General features: G+C 38.4%; 1 pseudogene across 1 annotated transcript in view; it reads left to right on the forward strand.

The window, feature by feature from the left end:
- Window positions 1–14,549, forward strand: part of LOC149244354 (putative F-box protein At5g39460) — a 263,392-nt pseudogene extending 248,843 nt beyond the window's left edge. Inside the window, exons 10-11 of the transcript XR_016246051.1 lie at window positions 11,301–11,433; window positions 14,031–14,549. The product of XR_016246051.1 is annotated as a putative F-box protein At5g39460 (transcript). The remainder of the gene's footprint in view (window positions 1–11,300; window positions 11,434–14,030) is intronic.
- Window positions 14,550–19,593: the final 5,044 nt, after the last annotated feature.

Raw genomic sequence — 19,593 nt, forward strand, 5'->3', positions numbered from 1 at the left:
GAAAATAATGTAATTGTCCTAAGTCTGTCATTTCAAACTTCCTTTTAAGGCTAGACTTCACATGGTTTATAAGGTTGGGATCACTACCAGTCAGGATAAGATCATCAACATAAAGAACAAGAATGATAAGAGACTTGCCCACTTTCTTGGTTTAGACAGTATTGTCAGAATGACACCTAGAAAAGCCATTTTCTAAAAGAAAGTTATCCATTTTGGCATACCAAGCTTGAGGAGCTTGCTTGAGACCATAAAGGGATTTCTTAAGCCGACATACAAGGCTGGAGTCTGTTTGTATAAAGCCAATAGGTTGTTCCATATAGATTTCTTCATGCAAGAAGGCAGATTTAACATCCATCTAATGGACTTCCCATTTGAAAGAGGCAGCAAGGGAAAGAACAAGGCGGATAGAGTTCATTTTGGCAACAGGGGAGAAGGTTTCAGTGTAGTCAATGCCTTCAACTTGTGAAAAACCCTTAGCAACAAGACGAGCTTTATGTTTATCAACTTTCCCATTAGGAAGGGTTTAAAATTTTAATTAACTTTCTGGACTACGGGTTTGCTACTGCGTTTTCATTTTTCACTGTTGCCTGGGGTTTTATTGTTGCAGAAAAAAATTTGATTTTTTTTTGGGCCACATTTCTTCCCTGCGTGCGATTCCAACATCTATCTAATCTGCATAGCAAGCGTGTTCCATTCCATCGTATCTCATCAAACCCCTGCTCCATGCCTTTTGTCCTTCATTTTCACGCAGTCTTCACTATCTCTTAGCTCCTCTCTGCATGATATCAACATTCCTCACATCGCATTGCTGCCTTTTTCCCTTCACCATCCAACTACATACGCACAGCCATCTGCATGTAGCCACGCTGCTCCATCACCTGCAAAAAAAACCACGCAGCTCCACCTTCTTTACGCTGCCATACCTGCAAAACGCCTACGCAGCTCCCATCACACCCGCCATACCCTCATCAACTGCTGCCATTCACTGCTCCTTCACCCTTCACTACCCACACATTTGTCCAAAAACCCTCACGCAGTTGTGTCCGTTCCTCACATTCCTTTCCCCTGCCATCGACCTTCATCTGCTATCCGACAGCCTCCACGTTGCCATCAACTCTGCGTCCAATCTGCGCCTTCCATCCACGCCGTCCCATCTCGTCCTCTGGCCTAATTCTCATCCACGTACCTGCAAAACACCAGCAATACGCTTTTGATATTTTTTTTCCTCTGTTGTTAAGTATGTGTATTCATGTTTTACGACTAGTTCATTTTTTTTTAATTTTCATTTAGTGTTATATATACATGTTTTAATTTTTGTTAAATTAATTAGGTTCATTTAGGAACTTCGATTTTGATTGAATTTTGATTTTAGATATTTAGATTTTAGTTTTAGTTTTAACGTTGGATATAAATGATTTTAGTTTAGTTTTATTTTTATTTTTTTACTTTAAAAAAATAAAAATATATATATATATATATATATATATATATATATATATTTTTTAAGATTAGCTTTAGTTTCAAGTTTTGTCTTGTTTTTCTGTTTAATAAATTTCGTATAAAAGTAAATAAAAGAATTGTTTTTCCTTTTTTTTAGATTAGCGGTTAGTTTCAAGTTTAATTTTGTTTTATTTTTTAATAAATTCAAAAAATCTCATATAAAAATCATAGATGATTTAAAAAATATAAAAAGTTTTTTTTTTTTTGAAGTTTTAGATTTGAGTTTTTTTTTTAGAATTTAGATTTTCCCTTTTTTATGTATATATGATAAAGTTTTAGTCTTAGATTCATTAAATTTTTGTTTTAGTATTAGACTTGGATTTTTTTTTAAATATTAGATTTAATTTTTTTTAGTTTGATTTTAAAAATAATATTAAAAAAAATGATAAAAGTTAAAAAATTGAAAAATACATAAAGAGTTTTTTTTAAGTTTTCTTTTATTTAGTTTTAGAATAAAATTTTAGTTAAGATTATTGTTTTGATTAGAATCTTTTATTTTTAAAATTTTATTAAGCTTTGTTTAGTTTAGGATTTGGATAGATTTTCATTTTAGTTTTTTTCTAGTTAGGTTTTATAGATATATATTTTTAGTTTATGAATTTATGTTTTGTCGATAGATCATTTAAAAAAAAAAAAGTCATTTTTTTATTGCTTTAGGAATCTTAGTTTAGAATAGATTTTAACTTTATTTAGATTTTAGTTTTGTTTTATTTTGATTTTAAATTTTAAATTTTATAAAAAATAAAAATATATAAAATTTAATTTATTTTTTCTTGAAAAAGACTAACTGAAAATTCGTTTTTGGTGTCTTTCGTGGTTCCACTTTTCTATAGTTAAATGCGCTTAAATGTTTATTTACAAGTTAGCTATATGAAAGCGGTAATTGGTTAGCATTTAAATTGTATGGTTGTTTAAAGCATTCAATCTTTAGAAATTTAATTGCTGGATCATTATTAAAGCATTGTGCGTTTATCGAATATCTTGCATTGCTTGGGTTTTTTGATGATAAATGATTGTTTTACAAGGTTCATATTTTCTGCAACATCTAATAAATAATCATTTAATCAATAACTCCATAAGGCACTGGTATATTAATTTCTAAATCAATCAAGTGTTAAATTGCCTTGCTGTCTCCCAACCCAACTAGTCCACAGTTGATTTTCATTCATCCCATAGGGTCTACCCCCCTTAGCCTCGGGAGACGGCTTAAACGGAGAGATCGGGGATCAGGGTGACAGCCCCCGGTCTGAGCGTTGTTGTGACAATCTGTGCGACAACAAGCTCTTTGGATATAAGCTTGGATAAAGCAGCTATTAAGAATGGAGATACAACCCAACAAAAAGAAATCATAGCTAATCTTCCTCATAATGACCATGAAAATAATGAGGTCTTGAATCAAGAAAACTTCTAGATACTTCAAGAAAATGTGAATGAGTGTAGGAAGTTTTGCATTTAAATTGTATGGTTGTTTAAAGCATTCATTCTTTAGAAATTTAATTGCTGGATCATTATTAAAGCATTGTGCATTTATCGAATATCTTGCATTGCTTGGGTTTTTTGATGATAAATTATTGTTTTACAAGGTTCATATTTTCTGCAACATCTAATAAATAATCATTTAATCAATAACTCCATAAGGCACTGGTATATTAATTTCTAAATCAATCAAGTGCTAAATTGCCTTGCTGTCTCCCAACCCAACTAGTCCACAGTTGATTTTCATTCATCCCATAGGGTCTACCTCCCTTAGCCTCGGAAGACGGCTTAAACGGAGAGATCGGGGATCAGGGTGACAGCCCCCGGTCTGAGCGTTGTTGTGACAATCTGTGCGACAACAAGCTCTTTGGATATAAGCTTGGATAAAGCAGCTATTAAGAATGGAGATACAACCCAACAAAAAGAAATCATAGCTAATCTTCCTCATAATGACCATGAAAATAATGAGGTCTTGAATCAAGAAAACTTCTAGATACTTCAAGAAAATGTGAATGAGTGTAGGAAGTTTTGCAAGTAGCTAACTGAGGATTGCCTTCATATAAATTTCCTATTGAACTTGTGTAGTAAGAAAAGGAAGGAATTTGATAGGTTGTTGCATAAATACGAAGGAAGTTTTGCAGGCAGCTGACTGAGGATTGCCTTGATATAAATTTCCTATTGAGCCTATGTAGTGAAAAGAGGAAGGAATTTGATGGGGTGTTGCCTAAATATGAAGAAAATCCTATAGATATCTTCCTGGTAAAACTCATTTACAAGTACTATACAATGAACATTTTATGTGATGTTGTTCCAGAAAAACATTGCAATTCTCAAGAGGGCAGCAAGCAATTTCACTTCATTCTCAAAGAAATTTTAGAGCATTATATATGTTGATTTGGGGTAGCATCAGATGTGCACTAGCCGTGAAAATTGGTGGAGAGGCTAAAGCACATGAGATCTCCAAGACCCAAAAATGGTTTGGACAGATTGTACTCAGTTTGGGAGATATTAAAATAATTAATATTTTTAATAGAGTTCCTATGTCTAAACTTAGGAAAAATAAAATATTAATGGGTATTAATATAAAACTGGGTTAGAAGGTTCCAAAAGTCATGGATCAAACCAAAGTGATCAGTCATTCGATTTGCTAGAGTAGGGTTGCTAAGCAAAGTCGAATCAGTGATTAGTAGCGAGGGGCAGTGAGTACTTGACAGAGAGGCAGAGATAGTGCCGAGAGACCATCGCAGAGGCAGAGAGCGAGACGCAACAGCCAGAGCATGCCACGTAGAGCCCAACAGAGACAACGCAAAGGCCAGAGGGCCTGCGTCATCCATGCAGAGGGCTGTAGGAGTGACGCAGAGGGTCCCAGAGGCTGTGCAGTGCCTTAGAGGGCTGACACAGAGGGTTCTGAGGCTGATGCAGAGCGTTATGAGGCTGATGCAGTTCTTCAAAGTTGTTGGAGAGGGTTTTGTGGGACAGGTTTCTGAATACTTTTTTCCAAATAGAGAGTATTACTGCCGGTTGTTTTTCTCTGTCGGGTGAGTCAGTTTGGCACCCAGTTGTACTCAAGGAAATATTGCATAATAATAAACCCTCAGAATAAATGCACTCAATGTTGCATGAAGCGCCCCCCCCACCCCCCCACGGTTCCAAGCCCGGAAGCGCGTCCCATGCAGAAGCGCCTAGGAAGCTTTGCCGGAAGCGCGCTTCCAATTTTTTTTGCCGCTTCCTGGACTTTTTGGAAGCGTGGCTCAGAAGCGCGCTTCCAGACCTTTGAAGTGCGCTTCGTATGGCGTTTCGGGCGTCGGAAGCGTGGCGCTTCGGAGGAGGAAGCGTACGCTTCCGTATGCTTCCGGAAAAGGGTTTAGAAAATCGTTTTTTTTTCATTTTTTTTTTTAATTTTAGGTGAATTTGCTTGTTGGGGGTGGGTCCACCTTGGGTTAGGGTGAGGAATGAAGGCAAAAAAAAATATAAATATAGCAGATGCTCCCTTATGGTAATGTTAAAAATTTAAGTAAAAGGATGAAAATGAAAAATAAAGGAGAATGTCAAATTCTTAAAGTAAAAGTGACATTCTCCTTTATTTTTCATTTTCATCCTTTTACTTAAATTTTTAACATTACCATGAAATGACTCAGGATGTTTGAGAGTGGTTCCAGCCTCATTGGACTTCATATGGAGAAAATAGAATTTCATATCCTATTCAAAATTCAGCAGACTTAACAGTTTTCAGGAATTCGGGATCAATGGGATTGTGGCATTTCATTAGATTATATCAAGTATGAAGGTATGCGATTAGCATTTAATCAAGAGCACCAAGCCCTATATGTACCCTAGTGTTGGTGGTGTTAATTGTTGAACTCCTTTGTCACGCGGCACGCCCTTAGCAAAAAATTACCTTTCAATCAAGTCAAAATCATCGATCAAGCATGTTAAGCTTTTTCTACCATATTTTAAGTTTTGAATTAGGTAGTTTGATCAAAATTGGGCAATGTTGACTAATATCCCTAGACAATCGAGGTAGAGGCAAAGGCTAGACAAGAGGAGAAGAATCTAGATTCTAGATGGTTGATGCATCTAAATGGTTGATGCTCAAATAATTAATCATTAATGTACAATGGATGTTATATCTATCTTGATTTATGCAAAAATATGCATGTTTTCATGTCTTCTACAACTAATTTGGTATTTGGGATGTTTGTTTTGAGTATAAATGCAAAAAAATATAAAAATATATATATATATATATATATATAGTAGACGCTTCCGCAAATGCTTCGCTTCCTAGATTTTTGGAAAATGACGCTTCCGCGTCCCCGCTTCGTGCAACATTAACTGCAATAGTTTCCTCGCATATATATATATATATATAGTAGACGCTTCCGCAAATGCTTCGCTTCCTAGATTTTTGGAAAATGACGCTTCCGCGTCCCCGCTTCGTGCAACATTAACTGCAATAGTTTCCTCGCATTGGGTTTTTCTGGGGACATTTGTCCAAAAATAACGATGTCACTTGTGTGTTTGTTATCTTTCAGCTGTTGATCTGTAGATGTTGAGACTGTATTGTGTTTATTATGTTATTTATATGCTTTAAATAACTTGTTCAAAATTAACAAGTAGAAAAAAATAAACCATAAGAATACAGATTAAATTTCTAACGGATAGACTTAGAAATTTCAACATGGTATCCAAGCGTGGTTGCAGATCACCGGAGAGTTGAAGGCATCAGCTAAGCAGAGCATTTGTAGTAGAATCAGTTGTCCCGAGTGACAGAAGTTGATCCTTGCAGAAAGCGACAGAAGAAGGGTTTACAGTGACAGAGGGACTGCGTCATCAGTCCAGTCTAGAGGGGGGCCAGCGCAGAGGTTGAGGAGGCCAGAAAGAGGCTCATGCAGAGCCATGTAGAGACCAGGAAGGTTGACGCAGTTGGCTGAGGGAGTTGTTCTGCCAGTGTCGGGATTGCGGAGAGCCTAGAGGCTTAATCCTTCAGTTGCTAGGGCATAGGAAGCTGTGGGCAGTTTGCAGGAATGAAGTTGGTGGGGTACTGTGGGCAGAACAGTACCTAACAGGGCAAAACCAAGGTAGAGGGAGTTGCTACCGAGGCAGATTTCTAGCCAAGGAATCCGGATTAGTGTTGCAGGTGCACAAAAGATCGGAGAGGTGTAACTTGACGATTGGCAGGAGGATTTCTAGAAGGGAAATCGTGAATCAAAGGGAGTGCAACAGAGAACTTCTAGGTGGGAAGTAGAGAGATTCAGCTGGAGTCGAAGAGAGAACTTCCAGGCAGGAAGTAGAGAGACTTAGCAGGAGTCGAAGAGAGAACTTCCGAAGGGAAGTAAAGAGACTCGGAGGAGTTGACAAAAGAGTAGAGAGATGGCCATGAATGGGCTGAGGGATCAGGACAAGCTTGGCGGGGCATCCAACTTTGTGTTCTGGAAGGCCAGGATCGTGTCCATTCTAGATAGACATCGCATTAAGGCCTTCGCCTTAAGAACAATGGTGATCCCAGTTGACCCGGCTGAAAATGAAAAGTTCAAGGAGGCAATGGCCAGGGCGAAGTGCATCATGCTTGATGGGGTCAAGGATCATGTGGTCCAACATATTGCTGAGAAGGAGACGGTAAAGGAAATGTGGGATGCCCTAAAGAAATTGTACCAACATACTTCCGTGCAGAGGAAGATGTTACTTGAGAATCAGCTGTGGTCATACCAGATGCAGAAGGGGGAGCAGATAGATCACTTCCTCGATCGGTTGAAGGAGATCCGGGACCAACTGACTTCCATAGGGGCCACGCCGGATGAAGAGATGTTGGTTAGGACTGCACTTAACGTAGTCTCCGAGGAGTGGGAGACATTTGTCCAGAGCATACTGGGCAAGGCGGATCTTCTAGATTGGGAAGAATTGTGGGCAGCTCTTCGCCAAGAGGAGATCAGGCGGTTGAGCAAGACGAGAAGTAGCAACAAAGGAGTCTGGATCAAGAAGGAAGAGGAAGAGGATGTAGCTTTGGCATCTGCGGGAAAGTAGGAGAAGAGGAAGAAGAAGGACCTCTCCAAGGTAAAGTGCTTCCACTGTGGGGAACTGGGTCATTATGCAAACCAATGTCTGAGGAAGAAGAACAAGGGAGAGGCGTCTGACTCTAAGGCAGCGCCAGCGAAGGCGGAGAAGGAGGTCGAGGAGGATGACGATTGTGCCATGAGTGCTCATGTACCTCTAGAGAAGAGGTGGGGAGACATCGAGCTGTAGTCAGGAGGACTACAGGTGATGAGGGGCAGGATCTTTGAGGTACCCAACTTCTTGGATTATACCTTGCTATGGGAACCTCGAAGAGAGAGGAGCAGGATTGGCAGATGTCGGTAGAGATGGATACGGATGAAGTGGTAGAGAGTGCTACAGTGCAGGAGTCCCCGGGCAGCGCGAGGCTAGCGTAGTGTGAGAGGTATAGAGAGTGTTGCAACAGTGTAGGATGACACAGAGAGGTTTGCAGCGGTGCGAGATGCAGGGAGTTGTTGCAGCAGCGCAGAGGTAGTAGAGAGAGCACTTGTTAGTGATAGAGAGAGCTTCAACATCGGGAGTGTTTCTAGCATGATAGAGATGTCAGTAGTTGGGTGGATCAATTACTTATTTCTCAGTAATTGAGTTGCAGTGTAGTAGCAGATGGCAACAGCACGATGCAACATAATGAGAGGGGGTTGTAGTGTAGATGCAGTGTTGGGAGAAAGGGCCAGCAACAGCACGGATGCAGAGGGAGCTACCATACGGATGCAGCAGTGGCAGTGGCAGTGGTAGAGCCATGGGCAATAGTGCAAGATGCAGATGTGCAGAGAATGTTGGGTGAGGAGGCCTAGCATCAACACAGGTACCGGTGCCGTATAATCAAAGTGATGCTCAGTTGGAGTATTACTAGAGCATAGTTCTTGCGAAGGAGTGTTGATTTGGGGTAGCATCGGATGTGCTCTAGCCATGAAACTTGGTGGAGAAGCTAAAGCATATAAGATCTCCAAGACCCAGAAATGGTTTGGATAGATTGTACTCGGTTTGGGAGATATTAAAATAATTAATATTCTTAATGGAGTTCCTAAGTTTAAACTTAGGAAAAATAAAATATTAATGGGTATAATATAAAACTGGGTTAGAAGGTTCCAAAAGACATGGATCAAACCAAATCTAATCTTAGTCATTGATTAGAGATTTAATCTCGGCCGTGAAGGACCAAAAGGAAAAGTATAAGGGAGGCTTAAGGGTTAGTTGGAGAACACACCAGAGTGATCAGTGATTCGATCTGCTAGAGCGGGGTTGCTAAGCAAAGTCGAATCAGTGATCAACAGCGAGGGGCAATGAGTACTGGATAGGAAGGCAGAGATACCGCCGAGAGACCAGGGTAATGGTAGAGAGCAAGACGCAGTAGCCAGAGCAGGCCATGCAGAACCCAACAGAGAGATCGCAGAGGCCAGAGGGGTTGCGTCATCCATGCAGAGGGTTGCAAGAGTGACGCAGAGGGTCCCAGAGGCTGCGCAGTGCCTCAGAGCGCTGACACAGAGCGTTATGAGGCTGACACAGTGCTTCAGAGTTGCTAGAGAGGGTTTCGTGGGACAGGTTTTCTGAATACTTGTTTCCGAATAGAGAGGTATTACTGCCAGTTGTTTTTCTCTGTCGGGTGAGCCAGTTTGGCACCCAGTTGTACTCAAGGAAATACTGCATAATAATAAACCCTCAAAATAGTTGCACTGGTTTTCCCACATTGGGTTTTTCCGGGGACATTTGTCCAAAAATAACGGTGTCACTTGTGTGTTTGTTTTCTTTCAGCTGTTGATCTATAGATGTTGAGACTATATTGTGTTTATTTTGTTATTTATATGTTTTAAATAACTTGTTCAGAATTAACAAATAGAAGAAATAAACCAGAAGAATACAGATTAAATTTCTAACGGATAGAGTTAGAAATTTCAACAATATACTAGAGGAGGAATGGGGTGATCCTAAGGAAACCACAAAAGTGTAATATTATTGTCCTTCAGATGGCCAAGCAAATGATGAATTTATGGATGAGTTTTGGGCTGCAAATTGGGGGATTGACTATGTATCTGAAATCCCCTGTGGTAGCAAATAAGAAGAAGGTACCATATTGAGAGACTATCTCCAAGGTTGAGAGTTATAATCAGAGCATTGCGGCATCCTCAGTTTTGCCTTCTTGCCAGCTAAGTTGAATAATCTGTGCTTCCCATAAGGCTTTACGTTTCATGCCTGTTTCCATGCTTATTGCTTGGGTTGTTTCTCTTGCTGCTTGTTGAAATCAAGTTACTCCTAGCTTCTTGATCCGGATTTAAACAGGAACGCAACAAATTACAGAGATAACCATATACACAAAGATGCAGCGGAAATAATACTTCATTTCATTAATGGAAAATACTGAAATATGCTTACAAACAGAAATGGCAATAAACTAGCTAGGGCGATGGTAGCTTATCTCTGAGAAGAGATGTGATGGCTACATGCCTCTGAACTGTTCTAAAAACTGTATTACAATGAGGCTCGAAGGCCTATTTATTGTTGAGAAACAATGGAAAACCCTTCACATCCCGAAACCTAACCCTAGAAGATGAAACGCCAAATTGTGGGCCCCGTTTGGGTAAATTGGTACATCAATTTCCCGGGGTCGTAACTTTGGCATACGATCTCCGTTTGACGCGTACGATAGCTCGTTAGAAAGATCTATCAGAGAACTACCACTTTGGGAAGGGCAACATTGGTCCATGGACCGATGTTGCCCCCAGATTCCCCAAAAAAACGTTGTTTAGGGCCTCAAAACGGCTCCGGAAGTTCAGGACCCGAAAAACTGCTAAAAATAGTAAGTTGTGCTACAATTAAGGAAACTGAAAATGCTGAGAAAGACAATGGTGGGGGTCCAGGTGGACTTGGCAGGTGGCCACCAATATCCACCTGGATCACTTCTTGATAGCAGAGAAGACTGTTACAAGTAGGATCTAGGGGGTAGCTTTTACACATTTACATATTTCATTGAAAACTAGCAGAATTCTGAATTTTCTGTAAGGGTGTCCATAATTTCAGAATGACAATTAATTATAAAAAATTGTGACATAATTTTACAACAGTAACCCTTGGACGTAAGGTGTCTTAATACTCTTAAGTCTAATGATTCATTGTAGAATACACTTTTGTAAAACAGTCCCAAGAATGCAAACTGCCTCTCTCTTCTGTCGGCAGAATTTATGTTATAACAGCTTCCCTCAACAAAGAGAGAATAATGTGGAATATGTAAATTGGAGAAAAGCCTGGGATTATTTGTAGGCTTTCTTCATTTTTTATCCTTTCTTATTTATGTGAACATATGCATGCATGGGTGCCTCATTTGAGCCACTTCCAGTTATTGTGGGTTTCTTCTTTCTTGTTTCATATGTGGCTTGTCTTTGCCTAAGGGGCGGTATCTTGTGGCTTTCCTTTCAGTAATGATCGATAAGCCTTTTCCAAGATTAATTTTACCCAATAGGTCTCTAGTGGCTGCTTTGTTCTTTAGCTTTTATTCGTGGAGACTGTAACATGTTTGGAACCTATTTTAGTACTTCAATGGCATCATCAATTTAAGACACTGGCAACTTCTAATACCCTTAACGGATTTTATTTTTTTTGCAAGCATGATTGTATATTCATCTCAAGATAAATTTATTATTTCCTGTTGGTTTTTCTTGACAACATACTTTTAGTCCCTAGCTTATTGCTGGATGACTTTTTTTGATGAATTTTCTACTACTATTAGGTTGTATTGCTTGGCAGTGGGCACATATTGATTTCATATGTGAAAATTTCAGGTGATCCAAATGTACCTTGCGGTAAAGTGACTTTCAGAGTTACACTTTCCTCAGAAAATACAGATGCTCCAGTGAATTTTCCGCTTGCACATATAGCACCTCGAGAGGAGAATGCCTTCAAGATTTCTAGAATGTGAGTACTTGCTCATATAAAGTTCTACTATCCTTTAATGCTACTGTTAACATTTACTGTCGTGGAAATATTTATCACAGAAAAGTCGAAGAAAACAATTTAATGAAACTAGTCAAATTTTCTCAAGCCTAATTTATTTGTCAAGAAAAAGACTAGATAGTGGCTATAAGTTTTGAAGGAACATCTACCAGGCAGTTTGAGATAAGTGGATAGAAAAAGAGATATCTTAACATGGCTTAAATTTCAATACACTTAATGGTTAGAAGGCAAAGATCAAATGTTATTTGGAAAGAAATCCCCACATGCACGAAAGGTTACAACAGTTCCACATCCTTTATCAGGATATGCTTAGATCGAAATGGGTATTTATTATTATCTGTGAAGATTGAACATAGAATTTTTTTCTCTTTTTGAGTTTTGACTAGTTGACGTTTCAGCATAAAAGATGCTTTTTATACAGTATCCTATAATAAGAAAGGAATAAACTGTGCTACATGGCCCACTATATCAAAAATCTGTTAAAAATATTAAGGGTACCAAGGAAGCGTTTACTAGTGCATAACCCTTTTTGCCTAGGAAGACACTTTAATTACATTTTTGGTGTCTGATTTTATGGGTTATATTAAAGTCATAAGAAAAAGTCACTTTATGTGGTACATGTACTAGGTACTTTATATTAATCTCACTTTATGTCTTAAAGTGACTGTGGAGAAAAAATACAAGGTACAAAACTTAAGTTATAAAGTGACTAAGAGTCATTAATGTGGGGGACCGCATTAAAAGGGGGTCAAGTGAGAGAATGATCTCCACCATTGATCTCAAGGGCTGAGATCTAATCTCAGCCCTTGTTTAAAAGGGTTAGGGTTCTCCCATAGAATGAAAGACAAAAAGGGAGAAAAGGCAAGAGCTCTGATTTTTTCTTCACATGAGCTTTTGGAGAAGAGGAGCAAGGAGAAGAGGAGGAAACTGGGATAGCAGGCTTGCCAAGGGAAAGAGAAACTACCTATGCAAAAGAGTACTCAGGCCGAGTTTAAGCCTGTGAGAGAACAGCAAACATTCTAAGTTTGCATTCTAAGTACTTTCTAATATTAAAGTCACTTTATATTTTTTAAAGTGACTTTATGTGGAGAAAAAGTACAAGGTACAAAACTTAAGTCATAAAGTGACTAGGAGTCATTAATGAAGGGGACCGCATTAAAAGGGGGTCAAGTGAGGGAATGATCTCCACCATTGATCTCATGGCTGAGATCCAATCTCAGCCCTTGATGAAAAGGGTTAGGGTTCTTCTATCTAATGAAAGAAAAAAGGGAGAAAAGGCAAGAGCTCTCATTTTTTCTTCCCATGAGCTTTTGGAGAAGAGGAGGAGCAAGGAGAAGAGGAGTAAGCTGGGATAACAGGCTTGCCATGGGAGAGAGAAACTACCTACAGGCTACAGCAAAGAGCACCCAGGCCGAGTTTAAACCTGTGAGAGAACAGCACACATTCTAAGTTTTCTGGCCCGAAATTCTAGGGAGCAGCTTCAGCAGTTTGACTGAGCACGAGTTTCCTGAAGAAGACCAGTGAGAAAATCAAGGAAGAAAACAGTTGTTCCTGCCTCAAAATTTGTGGAAGAGGCCTGTCTGCTCCAGGCCCAAATTTCGAGGGACTGTACTCTCATTTTATGGCCCAAAAATTGAGGAAGAGGGCAGTTAAAAGCAGGCCCGAATTTCCAGAAATAAAGGGCAGATCTCTGGCATGAAATTCAAGGATATTTTGTCAGTAAAAGAGCTCGAAATTCAAGGCAGATAAGTCTGCTGTCAGTGCATTTAATGTATCTGTCAAAGGTTAACTGTGGGGCACAAATTTCAGAGATAAAAGGCTGAACTTGTCAGAGAAAAGGGAGATAAGTATACTGTTTTTTATTGCTGTGTAATTGTTTTCCTGAGAAGCAAATAAAATCCTCTTTGAAGACTGGTTTTCCCCACTGTGGGGTTTTTCTAGGGTCATATTAGACCAAAAATCATTGTGTAAAAGGTGTCTTAATTCTGTGTGTGCTTGTAAATTTGTTTCTTTATCAGCTGAAAGATAAATGTTGTAGAGTAGTCCTAAAAGTTTCAAAAGAATTAGCATTATCAGTTTTTATATCAGCTAACTCTTTGGAGTTGTGGGCCATTAAACATTATGCTAAAACTTTGAAACTGGGTGGGCTACAAATTTGCACAGAATTTTTACAAAAGCTGCTATGATTTGGCTTGAACTTGGACTTTTATGCCATGTTTTGGACATCTATGCATCTGTTATTGCTCAGAGGGTGAAATTTAAGAGACCGGTTATAAGTCTACAATTGGTAGCAGGCAGCTTTCTATCTTTAATTGTAGAGTTTAAAGGCATTTCTATTTTTGACTTAACATCATTCTAAGGAAATGGAAATAAGTAAAGGTCTGTTCTCAGCGTTACTTCTTGATATGAAAAGTAGCTGCTTTTAACAATTCCAGTAACCTTATTCTGTGAAAATTAATGCTTAGTATCAATAAGCAGTGAATTAAACAAGTAGCTTGAATGTGAGTTAAAATATTGAAATGTAACTACAATGGTAGATACTTATGCATGATTTGTAGGTACAAGGGTCGTGGCAGAATTGCAGAAAACAACTACCGCAATCCTAAATGGGTGCCTGGACGCCTGCTTGTGCAGCATAATGGCAACATAGCCTTTCTTTGGGAGGATGTGAATTTTGTGATCCCTTTTCACAGATTGCGTCTGGAATTACTCTCTTCATGCACATAGTAAAATTAAATGCTTCACAAGGCTCCATCTGACAACTTGAGGTAGTTGGTAGTTGGTACATGTGCAGTTGAAGAGAATCTCAAGAGTTTACTCTTTTTACAAATGCATAAACATGCTGTAAAATGCAAAAATCAAAGATATTGTATGAGTCTTGTTGACAAATACTTAAAAGTGACGTTCACTTCAACCTGAACATCCCCTCTATTATTTAAGAGTGATCCTGAAGAAGTTACAAACCACATTTAGATATTATCTTTGCTCGGAAAGAATTTATTTTTATGGCGTATAATTATGAACGGATTTTCTATATAATTCCATTGTACATGACATATAAATTACAGATTCAATTCTATGTTCCCCATAATTTAGGAATTATAATATTGGGTTGCAAAAAGACTAGTTCTTGATTGTTTATTTTAAGAGTAAAAATTCATCAAATTTGTGTCTCCAAGAATGTGAAAGTTCTGATAGTTGTTGTATTAAGTTTTTTTCCCAAAAAAGAAATTCTGCAATCAGCTATTTTAACAGAAGCTCATGTTGTGTTCACTTAGGGATATCTTTAGATGAATAAATATTTCCAAGCAATGAGTATTTTTGTTTGCTCCGTGTTACCTCCTAGGTTCTCACTTGGTGTAAAATTCTCAAAGTGCAAGTTGTGAGATGCCAAGGGTGACTTAGACAAACTACCCACTGTCACCTTGGTAGTCTTGCCTTTCTTTTTTTTGGCTAACACTCCAAATCAAGGAGAACTTCCTGAAAATATGATTGCCAAAGATAAACAATGAGGCACAAGGTGATAAAATAGGTTGTTATGTTAAACTTGACTTAGTGATAGAGTCATTTTGATAAAGTAATTAATGGGTTTACCATTGATGGCTTATGGGACTGAGATTTCACTAACCCATGGTATTTGATGTATTAAAACCTATTTAATGGCTTGACAGCTCTGTTCTAAGATGCCTTTTGGCCAAAAGTAATAGATCTATTATGATTTGGTTTTTCCTCAGTTGAGGTTTTCCAAGATAAATCCTATGTGATTTATGTGTTTCTAGTTTATGTTTATTATTTGTTTCTCTCTTGCGTATTATTTTCTCTCTTACATTTCTAATTCAAGCAACCAGATCAAAGGTAGGTTAACTTGGACTCTCTGAGGAAGCAGAGTGGTATTTTGCTAGTGCTGCAAAAGATGACGAAGAAAGATGGAGTGCCTCATGACATGGCTATCCGAGTACAAAGCTAGGGTTTCAATGGGAGAAATCCCAATAGGCACTTGAACATGAATTTACTATGCACATGGAATAGTATGAGCCTAAGTACATAGAGAGTAGCCACACAAGCTGAAACTGGAGATTGAGGTTGAGTTGGAGTTCTCTATGACCAAAGATTTTGGTGGAATGAGGAGAGCACCAAGTGTGCAAAGGTGAGAGGATGGTGGTATAGGTGTTGAGATAGCAATAATAATGAAATAAAAGGTTCTAAGAGTTAAAAAAAAATATGTTTTAATGTAGTTGAAAATTTTTGCATGTAAATGGGCATATAGCTATAAAACCTAGTCAGGCATGTGTTGACCATGTACATGTCAACAGTTCCAAGAAGCAAAGTATAAAGCAGTGGATATATATTTTTTTAAGTCATTATCATCACTGTAACCCCAGATTCTGCTATATATTGTAAAATGATTCTAGTATGACTATTAAGCCATGTAACAACACCTAGGTAAGCACATGATTCTTATCAAAAGGTTGCACTCTGGTGAGTTTTTTAACCTCCCGGTCCTCCCCAAATTATTTGTGTTTGTAAACACAAATAATTGGCGGAGTTTTTATCCCAAATATACTTCAAAGCTAGGGTGGAACTTGTTGATAAGGTCTTAGGTGAATCCTAGTGTTATAAAGTCGATGTATTTTTATCATACTAGATCATGTGCCTTGAGTTGCAGAATTTGTTGAGTTTTAAGAGGTTGTGTCTATGTGTAAAATTCTCCTTCCAAGGGTTGATTATTGTAATATCTTGATGTAAAAGTGTCTAGAAATATTTTTGGTGAATGGTTCCTCATAGTTAGAACACCATTACCAAAATATTTTTTAGACCCACTTAGAGGGTGGAAAAATATTGGTAATCCCCTCTTGAGTCTATTAATTAAAATTCTGGCAAAATAAAAATAAAATTAGCTAGAAATTAAAAAAAAAATAATGAGAGGATAAATTAATTACTCTCCAACTGGAAAAAATCATCAAAAAAATTATTATTGAGGCTATTTTTCAAGGGAAAAAATTCAAGTCAAATGAAAAAGCCTCATTTCCAAGGCAGACAGTCCCAGTCCAAAAAATTCATTGGGCCCAGAAAATTATTTTTCCAGCGAGTGATCAAGCAGTTAATTATTTTGCACAAGTAACGAGAATTCTATTTTTGAAGATTCTCTAGTGGTCCTGAAGTCAAAGTTTAATCCCTCCAACCCAGTGAACAAGGAAAATCAAATTCTTTTGGAGATTTGTGCCAACTTATCATGGGTTCGAAATTTTTTGGCGAAGATCAAACCATGGATCAAGCTACTAGCCGTTATTTTCCACTTGGAGGGGTTTATCCCTCTCATTTTTTATATAAGGAAGCTTTCTAGCTCCTCATCGTAACTTCATCTTGTGATGTGATGTACTGAGCTAAGCTCTACTAGATTTTTTTTGATAATGAAGCTTAAGTCTCTAGGGTTTCAATTCAAGGCGTCTCTCTATCAATGATTTATGGTATGTGGTGGATATTTTTAATGCTCTAATTGTGTAAAATCAAATATTGTTGTTTCAATAGCCAGTAGTTGGATCATTTATTAGCATAGGTATCTTGCTTCAGGTGTTGGGTTCTAGAGAAACATTTTCTGCTCACTCAATCTAGCAAGTATCTCTAGATCTTGAGGGTTTTAAAATGTGTATCTAAACCCCTTTTGAAGCTAACAATTTATCTATCAAAGTTGTTAGTTTTTGTAGCATCGAAGGTGTTCTAGTCTCAAAACTTTTTGGAGAGGCTAAAACACAAGAGTTCTCCATAACTCAAAAACCCTTTCTGGAAATTCCACCTAGAAGTGTCTCAATTATGTTATTAACCCGTTTTTAAATATTTCCTAAGTCTAAACTTAGGAAAAAGGGTTAATTAATCAATATTAATTGAGAAAGGTGAAAACCATCCAGAAATGATCTCAGCCATCAGTTATGTTTTAATCTTGGTCGTTGGGGTCCAACTAGAGATTATAAGAGGAGGTCGATGGGTAGATGGAGAACACACTAGTGCAAATACTCGGTTTCCCAGGCAATTCAAATTTCTCAGTAGCAAAGATTCAACATAGAAGATTGAGCCAGAGGGTGAGTAGCAGCTGGCAAAGGAGGTTAGCAGCATTTCTGGAGGAAGTCTTACAATTCAGGAAGAGGCAGTGAGAGGGAGTGCGAAATTCAGAGAGAGTCTTCGGCAAGGATTGCGCAGACACAACAATAGACTAATTCGTTCTAGCTAGAGGAGCTAGTGATTCAGTAGCTGGAGGCCGAGTTTTTGGTCAGACAAGCGAGTGAGCTAGTTCCAGAGCCAGACGGAGATAGAGCTAAGAGTTTTGGAGTTTTCTGGAGGCAGCTACAGCAGAGTCTGCGCAAGCTTTGTGCAGAAGTTGACGTAAAAGGGATTGTGTGTGGCTAAGGAAGCAATGCCGGGGATAGAAATCAGCTTTGGTGTGAGGAAAAATCTTCACAATAATTTTGTCAGTATTTTCCTCAGACTGGATTTCCAGTAGAGCATCCAAATTATTGTACTCAGATATTTGTTGTTGCATAGTAAAATAAACCCTCATACTGTTGCACCAGTTTTCCCAAGTTGGGCTTTTCTGGGGACTTTCGTCCAATAATAATTTTCATTTTATGTGTATGCTAGCATATTTCTTAGTACCTATTTTTTGGGAAAATCCTATTACTGCATGAACCGATTTATTTTACCTACTTATTCTTCAATAAGTTATCTACGAAATCCCTTTAGTAAATATTAAAATAAATTCTACTGCAGACATCACACCATTAAACAGAAACATATACATGCACAAGAATCAAACACATCAACACAATTATTTTTGGATAATTGTCCCCGAAAAAACCAAATGCAGGAAAACCGGTGCAGCAGAGGAGGATTTTATTAATCAGCTTTTCTTGAGTACAACTAGGGTGCCAAACTGCCTCACCCAACAGAGATAAATTCGCTGACACCTCCCCTAGGCTTAGCGCCAGTCCAGCTAGCCTCTACAGAGCTCCCAAACCCTCTGCGTCAGCACTCTGCCTCACTGCGTCAGCATGTGGCCTCTCTGTGTCACCCACGCAGGCCCTCCAGTAATGGCATAGTCTTGCTGGCTCTGCGTCTTCCTGAGTGGCTCTGCGTCTACCTCTCCGATCTCTTCGCTGATCCTCCAGCACTGTCCCTGCCTCTCTGTTACGTACTTGCTACCTCTTGCTGCAATCCAGTCTTCTAGTTCGAATTTCTCAACAAGCCCTGCTCCAGAAATCAAACTGATTGGTCTCCCTCAGTCTTTTCCAACTGACCCTCAAGCCTTCTCTTGTACTTTTCCTGTTGATGAATCAACGGTCGAGATTAAGTCCCTAATCAACGGCTAAGATTAAAATAGATTTGATCTTCGTCTCTTAGAAGCTTCTCATCCTTATCTTTATTAATACCCATTAATATTTTTATTTTCCTAAGTTTAGACTTAGGAACTCATTAAAAATATTAATTATTTTAATAATTCTTCATTTGGATGAAATTTTCCAAAACGATTTCTGGGTCTTGGAAATCTCATGTGCTTTAGACTTTCCACCAATTTTCATGGCAAGAGCACATCCGATGTTACCCCAAATCAACATTTTTGATTCTACAATAATTTATTTTGGTGAAGAAATTACAGTGTGTATATTTCGTTATTTTTCCGTAAACAAAATAAACTGCTTATTTATTATTCGGTTAGGAGAAATATTTCCAGTTGCTACATTTCAAGGAATTTTCAAATGTTATTAAAGCAAGGCTGACTGACAGAAGGCTCAGAGTCAAAGGGAGAAAATTTTGTTGTTTAGAGGGAGTAGCTGGACAAAATTTTCAGGGGCTACACAGTGCCTATCCAGGTAGTACGAATTGCTGGGAAAGGGTTCGATCTTTTTATTTTATTTTTTTTGTTGCAGGTGGCAGAAAAATTCCAACTATCCAGGGAAACGATTCCAATAGGCAGAGGGGGCAGCAACTCAATATTTTCGCAGAGTAGATTTTTTGTCTGGGCACAGAGGGTTTGCAGGAGTTTGCTAGAGCAGATTTAGTGTTCGAAGGAAGATAAATAAGCACACTAGAGTATACCCGAAATTCCTCAGTATGACCATGGATAGAGTT

Source organism: Pinus tabuliformis, chromosome 8, assembly GCF_031772625.1.
Source record: "Pinus tabuliformis cultivar Carrire ecotype Pingquan chromosome 8, CPIR1, whole genome shotgun sequence".
Taxonomy (NCBI): Eukaryota; Viridiplantae; Streptophyta; class Pinopsida; order Pinales; family Pinaceae; genus Pinus; species Pinus tabuliformis.